General features: G+C 51.7%; 1 long non-coding RNA gene and 1 other non-coding gene across 2 annotated transcripts; both read left to right on the top strand.

Annotated features, from left to right (window-relative positions):
- The first annotated feature begins 9,291 nt into the window (after nucleotides 1–9,291).
- Nucleotides 9,292–15,737, top strand: LOC121820704 (uncharacterized). The gene is made up of 3 exons (XR_006061398.2): nucleotides 9,292–9,518; nucleotides 10,288–12,396; nucleotides 12,516–15,737. It is a non-coding gene; the product is annotated as an uncharacterized LOC121820704 (long non-coding RNA).
- Nucleotides 12,019–12,091, top strand: TRNAG-CCC (transfer RNA glycine (anticodon CCC)). The gene has a single exon. It is a non-coding gene; the product is annotated as a tRNA-Gly (tRNA).
- Nucleotides 15,738–16,032: the final 295 nt, after the last annotated feature.

Below are 16,032 nucleotides of genomic sequence, written 5' to 3'. Positions count from 1 at the left end.
AAATCCACACCCCAGGCCTTTCCAGACTCAACAGACTGACTAAGGGAAGCCAAACTCTTGGGGTAGATCGGGGCCGTCCTTTACTAGCTGTGTGACCCCAGATGAGTGCACTCACCTCTCTGAGCCTCATTTCCACAACTCTCAGATGTGGGTGATGCCACCCATCTTGTTAGGTTTTGGTAAGGATGGACAGAAACTCTATGTGGGAAGCCTCCAGGCAGACTCGGTTCCACATTAGGGCTGGGGACACACTCCCCCTCCACTCCCTCCAGTGGGTTCCAGATGAACCCAAATGGGGCTCATTCTCTGGGTCTCAGCAGCTCACCCCCTTTATACCTTTATGTTTATACTAATAAATCCTGGAGTCCAGGTGCTAGGCCAAGTTCAGGGCAGTTCAATACACCTTTTCGCAGGTACCTGCTGTGTGCCAGGTGCCTTGACAATGGCTGAAGACGCAGAGACAGAGCAAGAAAGGACCTTGCACCCCAGAAGTTCAAGTGTGGTAGGACAGACGCATTTATAATGCATCCTTAAAAAGGGAAGAAGCAGAGTGGTGCCCCAAAAGAGAGTAGCCTTGGAGACAGACCTGGGTTCAGATTTTGACTTTGCCACTAAGGAACCAGCTAACGCTGTGATTTTTCCAGTAGTCACGCATGGATGTGAGAGTTAGACCATAAAGAAGGCTTAGCACCGAAGAACTGATGCTTTCGAACTGCAGGGCTGGAGAAGACTCTAGAGTCCCTTGGACTGCAAGGAGATCAAACCAGTCAATCCAAAAAGAAACGTACCCTGAATATTCGTTGGAAGGACTGATGCTGAAACTGAAGCTCCAATACTTTGGCCACCTTAGGCAAAGAACAAACTCATTGGAAAAGACCCTGATTCTGGGAAAAATTGACGACAGGAAAAAAAGGGGGTGACAGAGGATGAGATGGTTGGATGGCATCACTGACTGAATGGATATGAATCTGAGCAAGCTCCAGGAGATGGTGAAGGACAGGGAAGCCTAGCATGCTGCCGTCCATGGGGTCACAGAGAGTTGGACACGGCTGAGCGACTGAAGAATAACAACGTTGTGCTAATATTACTTAATCTCTTTGTATCCCCTTTTTCTCCTTTATAAGGTGGGGAAAAGGAACTTCAAAGGATGAGGCCTACAGATGTTGTAGGTAAGCGCCTGGCACGTGTGGAGGCTCGGAAAATGCTGCCATCATTATCATCATTATGAATGCAGTGGGCTTCCTCATCCTCCAGGAGCCCACCCTTCCTCTACAGGGTCAGGGGCTGCACCATCCTGGTGGCCCCAGGCTTTGGAGTTAACCAGATGATCCTTTAATACACAAAGAAACCCCAAATAGCTTAACCTCAGCGGCGGCACAGAGGGCCCGGCTGCCCGGCAAATACTGGCCCCGAATCCTGTGCTCCATTATTGCATCTGAAAATCCGTTAACATTTCACACAATTTCCTGCACAGCAGTGCGCTTCATAATGCTGGGAGCCAAGCCGGCCCAGTAATTGGGACTGGAGTGGGGCAGAGTCCAAAGCAATTAATCCAGCCTCCTTCCTTGTTTGCGCCAGGATAAGCCTGATGGGGTGGAGAGTAATTGGAAAGGAGCAGCCTCCATCCCCAACTCGGAATTAATATTTTCCTGTCCTGATTTAATTCCGCCCGGGAACAGTGACACAGAGACACGCCGTGTCAAGCGCTAAGTAATCCACCACGAGCCACCTGAGGAGGAGCGAAGGACTTTTCCTTTTCTTTACGGTTGGTGGGGGGGTAGAGGGCAATGGCGGCTAACGAGACAGAACCTCACAAGTCGGAGGGCCTTCCAAGGACATCTGAAGCCAAACTCTCCTCTCACCCAACCCCACCCAGTGCAAGGACATGCCGCAGAGGAGACAGACCTGGGTTCAGATCATGGCTTTGGGACTTCCCTGGCAGTTCAGTGGTTAAGACTCTGTGCTTCCAGTTCAGGGGACAGGGGTTCGATCCCTAGTCAGGGAACTAAGATCTCACTTGCAGAGCAGCAGTGGATCAAAATATATATATATAAATCCTGGCTTTGCTGCTTAGAGGTGTGACTATGGGCAAATCATTTAAATCTCACTGAGCCTCAGTTTCCTCACCTGCAAAATAGTACCTCCCATGAATAACTGTCATCGGATGCGTTACAATAAATACAAGGCACTTAATGCCTATATAATGGCCCATCAATGGTTGCTATATTTCCTCTTGTTCTAGTTTTTATGACCAGGAGCCAAGCACAATGGTAATCATAAAGAATAACACACGAGCAAAAAAAAAAAAAAAAGAAAGAAAGAACGCAAACAGAAACAAAACAGGGGCCCAGGACTTCCTGGTGACTCAGTCGTAAGGAATCCGTCGCCCAGTGCAGGAGACACGGGTTCCATCCCTGACCCTGGAGGATTCCACATGCCTCAGACTAACTAAACCAGGGCTCGACAGCTCTTGGGTCTGTGCTCTAGAGCCCGGGAACCACGACTGCTGAAGCCCCACCCCCACCAGCATCAATGAGAAGCCTGCGCACTGCCACGAGAGAGCAGCCCCCATTCACCATACCTGGAGAAAAGCCTCCACAGCAACGAAGACCCAACACAGGCAAAAATAAATAAGTTAAAAAAAAAAAAAAAAAAACGGGCCCAGCACTGTAGGAGCTTGAATTCTAGTCCCATATAGCTAGAGCTTGCTGTATACAGCAGGCGTTTAATATGCACTGGCTCTTTGCCTTGTGCCTCTGGCATCCCTGGGCAGGCGAGCATTCGGCCTCTGCCTGATCACCTCCTGTCACGGTGCTGCTGATGCCTTTGCCCACGTGTCGGCCTCCTCTTGGGCTTCTGGCTGCCTCCTGTTCACCACATCCCCCCACCCCACCTGCACCCAGTTCTAGCTCCGTTCTAGGGCCAGCTACAGAGAGACACATCCAAGCACAGGATCTGGGACTCAGAAACGTGCAGGTTTCTGCTGGAGACTCCTGTGTGGCTGAGCCTTTTCCCAACTGGCTCAGCCGTCTCGTGGGAGGAGGGCTCCCAGCTGTATCCCCTCTCATCCCCGGGGCGCTGTCCACAGGGGCTCGGGCATGTTAGGCGAGGAACTGGGGAGGAATTAACCTCAACTACCAAGGAGGTACCCTTTTGCATCCCACATCCCATCGGTTCCTGGAGCTCCCTTTCACCTCCCCGGCAAACGATTTCCAATGAGTTCTTGTCCCAGAGTCTGCTTCTGAGAAGACCTCTGGGTATTCTATAGACCCTGAGGCCCGCATGGCCCGGCCGGGGTCCCCTCTAATGAAAGTCAGCACCAAGAGACAGAGCGAGGAGGACATGCCTCCTGACCGCCGGGCAGCCTGAGCATCCCAAGGCTTTTGAGGTGTTGGCAGAGGTGCTGGGTGGAAGGGCAGATGTTTCCCAGGAGGTGGGGCGGGGTGGGGGCAGACTTATTCACGAGTAAGCTGAGACCCCTACCCACCCAGGACACTCAGAAACACAGGTCACCAGGCAGCAGGAATCTTACAGGCTCACAAAGGGGCAAAAACCAGGGAGGTCTGGTTATTCGTGTTCCCCCCCACCCAACAGGTGGAAGGAAAAGCTTCAAGGGTGGGAAGGAAGATGCCTCACTGGGCTCCCAACTCCCCCAAAAAAGTCAAAGCAGAGAGTTGCCAGAAAAAACCCTGTGTTCCACAAAACTGCAGGAAAACACTATGCAAATGTGAAACTGATGGGGGGTGGGGGAGCAGGCCAGGAATAAGCCAAACATTAAATCACAGCAGTAGGAGAATAATAGCTAAACTCCTTCTTACTTGTAGCACTCAATTCTACAGTCGATACGGGCCAGAATGAATGAACAGCCTCCTCAGAGCCACATCTAAATTCAACGTGTGCAGCACCCCAAACTCCAAGAGCAGGGCAGGCCAGCCAAGGGCAATCCTGCCTCAACCCATATCTTCCACCCACAGGGGTTCATGGGAGGGTACCAAACCTAGGCCCCCAAGGCAGCTAGGGTGTAGTGAGAGGAACTCTGCACAGGGGCTAGGTGACATGGGGCAAGTCAAGTGCCGTCTCTGAGCCTCAGGGAATCAACACGGGGGCATCCTGAGGGGGTTGGTGGGATGCAGGGTCACAGAGGCCTGGTGGTTGGCCACAGTGCCCAGAGGGGGAGGAAGCCACTTGAATGGGGCCAGGTAGTCTGTGCCGTGGCCCAGAGTGAGCCTGGGGTCACAGGAGAGGCTGAAGTGCCCAGCTGCATTCAGGTCCCATGTGCAGAGGGTCACGGATCAGCTGCCCCATTCATCCCACAGCCATTCATGGATAGAGACTGCATGTCAGGCAATGCCAGTACCTGGGAACAACCACGTGTGTGCTGTGGTCCTGCCCTCCATCAAAGACCAAAGGGGAGGGACTTCCCTGGTGGTCCAGAGGTTAAGACTCTGCCTGCCAATGCAGGGGACACAGGAAGATCCCACATGCGATGGGATAGCTAAGCCCTTGACCCGCAACTACTGAGGCCCACATGCCTAGAGCCAGTGCTCTGCGGTAAGAGAAGCCCATGCACCGCAGTGAAGATAGCCCCTGCCCAGCGCACAGCAACGAAGACCCGGTGCAGCTAAAAATAAATAAATTTTAAATGTTAAAAAAATTTTTTTTTTACTAGGCAGCAGCTTTAAAATTATTTTTAATTAAAAAAATACTTTTATAAAAACGAAAAGACCAGAGGGGAAGACACAGCAGACATATCAATTCAGAACCTGGGAGGATTTCTGTATGCAAGCTCAGCTTCTAGGACCAGGGGGCAAATGAGTCTTACCTGAGGAGCTCCTGGGAGCCAGGTTGGGGTCAGCACTCATGTTTTCTCACTCCATCCTCAGAAACTCACTTCACAGAGTAGGGGATTGGCTCAGAGTCCCATTGCTGGAAAGAGGATGTGAACCCAGGTGTGTGATTTTAGAGACCAGCACTGCTGGTGACTCATCAACCAGGCCCACATAGAGATGAGGATGTCGGTGGTGGAGCTGGGACATTCCTTCCCTTGCCCGGGGAGGGAGGCGGGGGGGCAGCCTCAAGGCTCCACTGCTGTCTTCAAGCTGCCCCAACAAGTGAAGGACCCCTCACACCCTTCCTTGGGCTTTATCCCAGCTGTCTGCAAAGGTCTAGACATGACTCAGGGCCAGAAGAACCTCACCTATTCTGCCTTCCTCCTCCCCACTGCTCCTGCCCCTGACCTCGGGACTTCAGTGGATTTCTGTGGCTTTCATCTCTCCAGAATCGATCTCTTTTCAGACTGTGCCTCGAATTTTCCTGGGAGCCTGCATCCCTCTCCCACTGTGAGTCCATGACGTTCTGCAGGGGCAGAACCAGGGATGCCTGTGGGCCTAAATCCTCCCTCCACCCCCAGCAAGAGTGACTGGTTCATGAGTGGGCATGTAACCTCAGCTGGGCCAATGAAATTCGGTCTCGAGAATTTTACTCTGACTATTGGAAAGAACATATTTCCTTTGCTGAATCATTAGGATGTGGGCCTAGTGCTACTGGCAGCCATTTTGTCACCATGAGTGGAAGGCATTGCCTGAGAAAAATCCCTAGAGGGCAAAAAGAACTGAAAGAAGAAGACAGATATTTGGTAATGTCTGAAGTTCCAGGTCACATGTTACCTGAAGACTCCCTTGGCCTCTTTAATAGTCAATAACCTCCTTTGTGGTGCTAGAGAAGACTCTTGAGAATCCCTTGGACATCAAACCAGTCAATCCTAAAGGAAATCAGTCCTGACTATTCATTGGAAGGACTGATGCCGAAGCTGAAGCTCCAATATTTTAGCTTCCTGATGCAAAGAGCCAACTCATTGGAAAAGATTCTGATGCTGGGAAAGACTGAGGGTAGGAGGAGAAGGGGGCAACAGAGAATGAGATGGTTGGATGGCATTACCAATTCAATTGACATGAGTTTGAGCAAATTCCAATGAAGTGAAGGACAGGGAGGCCTGGCCTGCTCCTGCCCAAGGGGTCCCAGAGAGTCAGACATGACTTAGCAACTGAACAACAATAATAACCTCCTTTTTGCATAAGCCAATTCAACTTTAGGTTTCTATAAGCCTCTTTCCCCAAACTGAAAAGAATTGGGACTAATGTAGCCAACAACATCCCTTGGGAATTGTGCCAGCGTGTGAACCTCTGCCCATCCTCATCCTCTAGAAGGAATCTCAGACAATGGAGTCCAAATCCATCTTTGGCAGTGGAAGAAATTGAATCCCACAATTTTTTCAAGTCACCTATTCAAAGCAACAGAGCCAGTTAGGGACAGAATTGCGATTCAAATTCAAACCTGAAAACTCTTACTCCTGTGTGCTTTCTGGACAAGTGTGTGATCTGTTTGTCTAGTTCTGAAAAGGGATATGTGTGTGTGTGCACACACTTCTGGGTCCTCAGAGAGATACTGAGGTCCCCAAGGGCCAAGCTTGTGCCACGGACATGCCCGACATCTCCCATGAGTACATGCTAAGTTGCTTCAGTTGTATCCAACTCTTTGAGACCCTATGGACTGTAGTCTGCCAGGCTCCTCTGTCCATGGGATTCTCTAGACAAGAATACTGGAATAGGTTCCCACGTCCTACTCTAGGGGACCTTCCCAACCCAGGATCGAACCCTCATCTCTTGCATCTCCTGCATTGGCAAGTGGGTTCTTTCCCACTAGTACCACCCACCCAAGTTAATGTAGTGGGTCCCCCAGGTGATCCCTGGACATTTAAGTATCAATGGGCTTCCTGGAGATGTCCTCTGGCATGCCCAGTGTTGGGCAGTCATCTGTTTCTGGGAATGACATACTGTATGCCCAGGGGAAGAGGTCAACCTTTCTGAGACACAGGCTAATATAAAGTTGAATATAATAAGCATAATGTTAGCAAAAGAGGTATCTTTCATGAGTTATCTCTTGTGCAAAAATGGACACTTGCTAAAAAAAAAAAAAAAGACATTGTATTCACCTTAAGAGAATCCAAGACCCGAAATTTAAATTTACCCTGTGAATTTAGAGGATAAAGGACAATTTCATAAAAAGAGTCTAATTGTTACAGCAGTTCTGCTAAGGATCCAGAGTGGGTGTTTACAGACCTCCCCAGCAGGAAGGCAGGAATGAATGAAACAAAGACGTTAAAGACAAAGGCCCAAAGCCCTACCCACTGAGAGCCCCACTGAGAGGAAGGGAAGGATCTCAGAGCGGGCAGAGGAAGAAGTCAGTGGACAACAGTCATGCAGATACGTGATTGTGTAGAGGGGGCGTAAACACCTGCGTAAAGCAGCATTACTCCTAATCACACTGAGCTGAGACCCCCTGGTCTATCCAAACAAGATCCTGGACCCCAAATCCTGGAGCAGCCTGGACCCAAGACCAAGTCCAGGAGGGTATGGTTTAGCACATCACAGTATCCACTGCCTTCTCCTTCAACCCATTGCTACAGGGCCTCCCCCCCATGACCATCCTCCTATGGGAGAAGCGTACTTTCCACTCCATTGACACTGGAGTTGACAATATGACTGCTTTTGGTGAATGGAATGGAAGCAGAAGTGATATATACGTGTCAAGCAAAAGTTCTAGGAAAGGATAATGGTAGGATAATACATGCAGGCAAGCTTAGTCACTCAAGCATGTCTGACTCTTTCCAACCCCATGGACTGTAGCCAGCCAGGCTCTCTATCCATGAGATTTTTCCAGGCAAGAACACTGGAGTAGGCTACCATTTCCTCCTCCAGGGGATCTTTCAAATCCAAGGATTGAACCTGCTTCTCCTGTGTCACCTGCAAGGAGGCAGATTCTTTACCCACTGAGCCACCTGGGAAACATCAGATATTTCCACCATGTCTTTTGCTCTTTTCCCTCTACCACAGAAATAACAAGTCTTTGATTGAGACTGCTTTTGCAGTCTGACCCCAAGAATGAAAATATAAAGAGCTGGGTCACAAACGACCCACAGCAGACGTGTACCATGAGCGAAAAAGTATCTCTTGTTGCTGTAAGCTGCTGAGACTTGGGGATTGCTTGTTACTGCATCCCAAACTAGCAAAGGCTGACTAATGCGGAGGGCAACAATCACAGCCTTAAGGCCACCTCTGACAACAGAATGGGATAAGTGGCTCAGATCACGTCACTTCAGATCCATGGGTATCAAACACGTCTGGGAATCACAAGAGACACTTAGTAAAATGCAGCTTCCCTGATCCCACTCCTGAGCTTTAGTCAGTTCATCCAAGGAAGGGCCCAGGAAATTAATATTTTTGACTAGATCTGAAGGTGACTATCATGTGGCTATCAACAGACTATACCTTGGGAAACTCTGATCTAATGAGTCCAGTCTTTTTGATACCCAGAGAGGCACGGTGACATGCCTGAGGTCACACAGCAAGATGCCAACAGGAAACAGATCTTCAGTTCTTTTTCCTGAAGCACGTGGTCTTTCCCCAGAGAAGAGGGGCAGGAGGCAGAAGGGAAAAGAGAAACTCACAGACTGAAAATGCAGTTCCAGAGAGAAAGACCAGTGAAGGCTAGGAATTCAAGTTGAATCAGGGTCCAGATTCCAAGCTGAGAAGGAGGCTGCCCTGTGGGTGGGTGGCTAAGTGGCCCCTGGAGGCCTTCTCTGGAAGACTAGAGGTGGGGAGAAAGGATTCGGCTTTCAGAGCAGAGGGGCTAGAGGAAAGAGATAGAAAAAAATAAATAAAAATAGAAAGGGGATAAAAAAGCCTTCTAGCCCTGGTGAGCCCAAACATCCCCAGCATCACTGCAGGAGCCGCCCCAGCCCTCTTCGATTTTGATGTACAGTTTGAAACAAATCAATAGCAGTATAATAATACTCAGCACGCTGTGTAATTTTTATATCATTAGTTTTCATTTTCCGCTCCCCATGCATCAAAAAACTTACAACGGGCTCGTAAAGTTTATTTAGTATTCCATGAATTCCTAATCAGTTTCATTTCATAATGATTCAGGAGCCGCCCGCTGCCTAGGCCCCCATGTCAAAAAATCGATAAAACCAACACAGTTTTCCTGATGGCGGCTGCAAAAGGATCTATTGTAGGGGAATTATGATTTATGCCCTGGCCTGACCGTGAGCAGCAGCCTCCACCCGGCAGCTCAGGGCTGAGGTCTTCGCCAATAATGATTTATGCACCTTCTGCTGGCCCCACCCTGGCTCCCTCCCTGCCCCAGCTGGCCTCTGACACTGGCGGGGGAGGGGGGTGGACGGGGCGGGCAAGAGAAGGCAGGTTCAGCTGGGAGGGAAGAAGGCACAAGGGAAAGGTTGACCAGAAGTCTGAGCATCTGTGCATGGGCCCAGCATCTGTCTCTGGGTCCATATACTTCCAGGAAGGCCTGAGCAGAGAAGCGGGATGTTTGGGGATACCCCCACCTGGCCCCAAAGATCTTCAAAGGGAATAGGGGTGCGTGGATGAAGCGGGGGTGTCCCTGGCTTTCCAACTGGAAACCTCAGTCCCATCCAGCCCTCCATTCTGGCTTCACAGGTAAGTCCTTGGCCCCCCACCTCAGCCCCATGCAATTACCTCCACTCTTGCTGATTCTGCCCCAGTGGCTCCAAAGAAGCTCAGTGGGAAAGCGGTCCCAAGAGTCATGGAGGCCAAAAGGCCTCAGCTGAATCTCTTGGGATGCAGACACAGCCAGCCTCCAGGAATTCTGAGGCTGGAAAGCAAGTTTCCCCGCCTCCCAAGAGGGATCAAAGGGTGGGCTTGAGTCTCTCAGGCGCCTTCTTGTCTCCAGAGGCAGCTTGGCTTGGTTTTGAGAACCCTCTGCCCTCCCATCCCCTTCCTCCACTGGTGGGGGATTACTAGGTCTAGGAGACAGGATAAAGGGAGGCATTGAGTCCAACAACTGATTTAATTAAGAGTAACCAATCCAGCCCAGAAACAGAGACCTCAGGGTGACTCTCCAGGGGAGAGGATGCTACACTGTGAGAGGGGCTGGGTATCTGCAGGGACTCTGTCCCCAGTCAAAGGGGGAGCTCCAGCCTTAGACCCAAGTTAGAATATGTGTCTTCCTCTTCCTGCCTCAGCTTGCCTTTTTGTTCACTTATTTGACAAACAGGGAAAAGACAACTCACAGCCACTCCATCTACGTGTGACTCAGAGATAAGGGGCTCACCCAACCTTGCACAGGTGAAAAGGGGCAAAGCCAGGGTGCTAAGGAAGGTTTTCCAGATCTAGGGCGCGCCCCACCCCACTACACCCGGTGAATCCCTCCCCATGCCTGGCCTGTACCCCTTTCTCCCTCATCCAGGCTCTCCCCTCCCCCGCCTCGATCCCATGCACACAGCAGCATGAAAAGAGCCAGACTTTGGGACCAGACCTGGATTCGAATCCTGATTTCCGTCATCACTGGCTGAGTGACCTTGGGCAATTTAATTAACCTTTCTGAGTCCGGCTTCCCTCACGTGTGAAAATGGGAGTCATAATTTCTGCCCCACCGATGGCGAGGGCTCAAAAGGGCAAGTATATAAAATGCAAGTATATAATCCCCCGGGAGGCCCCTGAGAGAGGCTTCCTGCCCTTCCCCCCACTGCCCTTCACCTCTCAGCCTCACATCCCCAGCAGAAAGTTACCTGTGTGGTGCTGGGGGTCAGAGGAGGCCTGGACATGTCCCCACTTGCCCAGAATAATTGAAAAACCAAAACCCAGCCAAGACTTGGCATCCATGGGCTCCGGGCTGTGTCACTACTCCAAGCTGCGGTCCAGCTTCATTTACACAAATCTGAGCTGAGCTCCTGCCAGGGCCCCTGTCCCCGGCTGTGAGACAAAAAGGAGCCTGGAGCCTGGCAGCCCACAGTCCTGGGAATCGTGTCTTAGGAACCAGCAGCTTCTCCCAGGTCAGGAGCTGGAGGGTGGAAGGGGTTGGGGGGTGGGGGGCGGTGCAGAGCCAGAGCCTGGATCCAAGTGAGAGGAGAGGAGAGACCAGGGCTGGAGAAGCCCTGCCTGAACCCCTCCATCCCCCAAAAGGGGAAGCTGGGTTTCTCCCCTTGCAAAAGAGTCCAGATTCTTCCCCATGGAAACGGAGACCCTGGAGCCTGGGCACCGCTCCAAGGATGCAGGCTTTGCCGCCCTGACTCGACCAGGATGGGCAGCCAACAGGCTGCTGTTGGCTCTCCCTGGTCTCACTCCTTCTCTGCCTACTTCTGTCTCCCGGGCTCTGTGTCTTGGTGAGTTTCCAATCCTCCTGCCTCGTCTCTACTCCCTTCCTCCATCACTGACTTCAGCCCGTAGGGAAAATAAACATTTCATCCTGCCAGGCCTGCGGGGTCCTCACACCTCCCCCACCACAACAAGCAGTGCTAAAAGGCCTGAGATTTCAGGCAATAACCTCTCTCCCTGGATCCCCTTTCTGCTGCCAGATCCCCTGCTTGGCCCCCTCAGCTGCTCCGTCACCCCTGGGCTCAGTGACAGTCCCTACTGGGAAGGTAGGCACACTGGGCCAGGAGGCTGATGGACGGCCAACCCAGAGCTGGACATCCAATGGCCAGCACTGCAGCATGAACGCCAGCCTGCTTCTGGCAGCTGAGGGCACGTCTTCAGCCTCTTTTTCGGACCCCATAAACACACACGGGCTCCTCAGCCCAAGGGGCCGGCTCCACACTGCTCTGCTGCCCCCACCCCTGCCCTCTCCCTCTCACTCTGCCCCTGCATGCACCTCTCACTCTGCCAGAGACCAGAGTCTCAGCTGCTCCAGTGCCTTGACAACTGGGTCCCACTCAGGCTCTCCGAGCATCCGTTCGTTCTTTCATCTGTGAAATGGGCTCAGTGAGAGATTTCCCATCAGGGCAAGGGGTCAGGGTTGACTCATGTGCTGTGGGGGCTGTGACGTCTTCTTTAACCATCCTTGGATGGCATCACACAGAGATCTTCCCCAGATGACCCTGTAAGTTACAAAGCTTTCCCGCTAGCAGAGTCACTGGAGATCAGAGGCTTGTTTCAGGGACACAGACAGTCACAAAGAAAACAAGAAAACAGAGGGACTTCCCTGGTGGTCCAGTGGCTAAGACGCCTCACTCCCAATGCAGGGGGCCCAGGTTCCATCCCTGGTCAGGGAACTAGATCCCACATGCTGCAACTGAGAGGTCACATGCCCCAACTAAAGATCCTGTGTGCGGCAACTAGGACCCAACGCAGCCAAATAATTGTTTTTGGTTTTTTTTTTTTTTTGGAAAGAAAAAAAGAACAGGAAAACGGAGACCTGACTCTGCACTCCTTAGCCATGTGGCACTGAACAAGGACGCTCCTTGGCCTCCTGAGCCTTAGTTCCCTGTCTGTAAAGTGGGATCGATCATCATTATTGTCACCAGCTTTAGATGTCACATGGGATGGGAGTCAAAGCACCGTGTTGCAGGGGCACCTGGTGAGTTCACAACAAACGATGCTTTCCTCTCCCTCCTTCCTGTCTTCTTCCTTTTCCCCCCACCCCATTTCTAGAAATGAGAAGCCATTTTCCATAGTGAACATTGTGTTTTTCCATAGTGTTTTCTTAGACACCTGGAAAAGTTTGGCTGGAGCTTATGACAAGCAAGTTTGCCCTTTATTGGATGCCAAGTACCATGCTGTTTCCTGTGGCTCAGACGGTAAAGAATCTGCCTGCAATGCAGGAGACCCGGGTTCGATCCCTGGGCTTAGACGATCCCCTGGAGAAGAGAATGGCAACCCACTCCAGTATTCTTGCCTGGAGAATCCCACGGACAGAGAAACCCGGTGGGCTCCAGTCCATGGGATCCCAAAGAGTTGGACAAAACTGAACGACTAACACTTTCAACACTTTCAAGTACCAGGCAGGGCACACCCCACGCAGCATCTTTTTCCATTTTCTCCATGCCACCACAAGGCAGGCATTATTACCTACTGATGATAAAGCCCAAAGATGGGGCTTCCCTAAGGTCACATAGCAAGAGCCAGGGTTGGGAATCAGTTCTGTTTGCAGGTGGCTGGAGGCCCAGGTGAGCTCCTTTCACCCAGAGTCTCTCCTTTCCCAACCTCCCAGACGGGCTTGGGTGTGGAGCTGCAGCATGTCACATGCAGAAGGTGAGAGATGGTTTGCTGTTCCACTTCAGGGATGAGGAAACTGAGGCCGAACAAGGATAAGAGTCTCAGGCAAGGACTCGCAGACGGGAGGGGTGTAGACTCAGCTGGAACCACCAGCCTACCTCTGCTCTCGTCCTGCCCATCTGAGCCACTTGGCATCTAGAGGGCAAGACTATTTATTTATGGCCTCAAATCCCAAGCCCTAACCCAGCCATGACTAATGTTGTCTCCTTCCCCACCCCATCCTCAGGGATGTGCCCCAGGACAGACCCTCCTTCAGGTCAGGTCCTGCAGTGGGGGCTACACACTTGATTGTTCCCACGTCTATGGCACTGCAGGTCAGATCTCACTACACCAAGAGCCATTACAGCAAAAGGGCCCACCTACCACTGCAGGAGGCACGAGAGACACAGGTTCAATCCCTGGATCAGGAAGACCCCCTGGAGGAGGAAATGGCAACCCACTCCAGTATTCTTCCTGGAGAATCCCGTGGATAGAGGAGCCTGGTTGGCTATAGTGCACGGGGTTGCAGAGTCGGACATGACCTAGCCACTAAACAACTCTACCAAGATATTTTGCCAAAGCCAGTCCAGGAGGTATGTAGTCAGCTCATATAGCACCTCCTCAAAGGACTGGGCAGAATGCGGATCTGCATGTCCTCATTTCACAAGTGGGGAAACTGAGGCTCAGAGAGGACTCACAGAGAGGAAGTGGTGGATGGCCCATGTCAGTCTGGCCACAAAACCTCCGAGGCTCCTTCCATTCTCCAGACTTTCCTGAGCCAGGAACTGACACGGGTACCTGGGCCCAAAACACACAAGGGGCTGCTCGTATTTCTGCCTACTGACAAATGCATGTGGCACCGTGCCCACCCCCCACCGTAAACACACGCATGGCACAAGCGTACACCAGGTACACACGCACACTCTCACAGGCACACACAGGCCCTGGGGCAGTGGCCCTCCACCTGGGATGCACACTGGTATCGCTTGGGGAGCTTTGAAACATACCCGTGCCAAGTTCCACCCCCAGCGATGCTGATGACATGACTGTGTACGAGTTACCTACTGCTGCATGACAAATTACCGCCTACATGGAGCACCTTACAACAACCCTTCTTCTCCTATGAGGTTTCTGGGGGTCAGGAATCTAGGAGCAACCTTTCCATCCCACCTCCCCTGGAGGCCATCTCAAAGACTCCCATCCACAGGCACGGGGTCTGGCCCCCAGCCCATCATCACCCCTGCGCCTGGTTTCAGCCCTGTGCGAGCAGGCAGGCTTGCGTGAGCAGGTGTCCACACAAACTCGCCTGCTTACCAGTCAGGGCTCCTGACCAGAGGGAACCGTCTTCTCTGTACCCCTCCAATGTCGTCTTTCCCCTTCTCTCCCCTCTTTATCTTCCCTCTCTTTTCTTGCTCTTTATTTTTAATATCTTTTTAAATTTTTTACTTATTTGTCTTTTGTGGCTGTGCTGGGTCTTTGTTGCTGCTCACAGGCGTTCTCCAGTTGCACGGGCGAGCGGGGGCTGCTCTCTAGTTACAGGGCGTGGACTTCTCATTGCTGTGGCTTCTCACTGCAGGGGATCCTGGGCTTTAGGGCACGTGGGCCTCAGTAGCTGTGGCAGGCACGCTCAGTAGTCGCCCAGTGTGGACTTAGTCGCCCGGCGGCAGGTGGAATCTTCCTGGACCAGGGATTGAGCCTGTGTCCCCTGCATTGGCAGGCAGACACTTAACCACTGGGTCACCAGGGAAATCCTTTTATTCTTTAATCCTTTTTTTTTTTTTTTTTTTTTTTTGCTGCACCGCCAGGCATGTGAGATATTAGTTCCCCAACCAGGGATCGAACCCATGACACCCACAATAGGAGCACAGTCTTAACCACTAGACCACCAGGGAAGCCCCGCTTTTCTTGCTCTTGACTCTTTTCTACCGCCCTGTCTCTCTGGCCTCTCTCTCCCCTTCCTGATCCTGCAGTCTCTACACCCTCTCCCTCTCACCAGCCATGAGGCCCAGCAGCATCTCGGGGACAGCTCTGATGCAGCCGCCCTTCCTTGCCCTCCTCCAGGAATACCTCGGGCCGGCCATTCTGGGTCTCAGGGCCGGGGGTGGGGGGGTCACTTCCCTTCCAGCAACTTTAACTTCCAGGTGGAAGGGGACGTGGATGATGGGTGGTGGGCAGGAGCCAGGGAAGAGCCAGTCCTGGGTCTGCATCTACTTCCTAACTCGTATGCTTCTCTCCCGGTCCGCTACGGGCCTGACCTATGGGCTTCCAGAACCTTCCTTGCTCTCCACACTCTCTCTGTTTCTATCTCCATCTCTCTCCCTCTCTCCCTTTCTGTTGCTGTGACTTCCTCTTGCAGAGAAGCGGGCGCTGGCCACAGCTCCGAAGGCTGCGGAAGCAAGGAGAGTAGCTCTGCCCTAGTAACACGCAGCAGAGACAACTCTTCTCGGGAATTAATGAGACCACCAAGAACAAAAGAGGCGACGACCAGCAGAGGCCAGAGAGGCGGGGCCCAGCAAAGCCGTCCCCGCAGAACTGCACGCCCTCAATAATAGAGTGAGGAAAAATGGAGTAGAGATCCCTGTGGTAAAAACTATTAGAGGAGGCGAATTATAAAACTATTAACCAGAATGTAACTCCCAATTAAAAGATGATTTAACACTGGAACCTGATGGATGAATTTTGATTAAATGGAGAACTATTAGGAGCCCAGGGATAAGGCTGCTCCTGCCAGTTCTAAAAGTTAAAAGGCAGTTTGATATAAAAATTTATAAATTAAGGTTAATTACTTTAAATAACATGGCTGCAAGCAATGAAAGGAAATTTGTCAGAATCTCCAGAGTTTGGGGCGAGATGGATACAGATGTCCCAGCTGGCCCCTGGGAGCTTGGAGGTCAGGGTAGGGACGTTTGAGGCCAGCAAGAGGGCAGATGATGTCTGCACTCCCACCAGGCCCCTCAAG

This window comes from Ovis aries, chromosome 11, assembly GCF_016772045.2.
Source record: "Ovis aries strain OAR_USU_Benz2616 breed Rambouillet chromosome 11, ARS-UI_Ramb_v3.0, whole genome shotgun sequence".
Taxonomy (NCBI): Eukaryota; Metazoa; Chordata; class Mammalia; order Artiodactyla; family Bovidae; genus Ovis; species Ovis aries.
The sequence above is the reverse complement of the archived record's forward strand: the minus strand, read 5'-3'. Positions and strand labels throughout refer to the sequence as shown.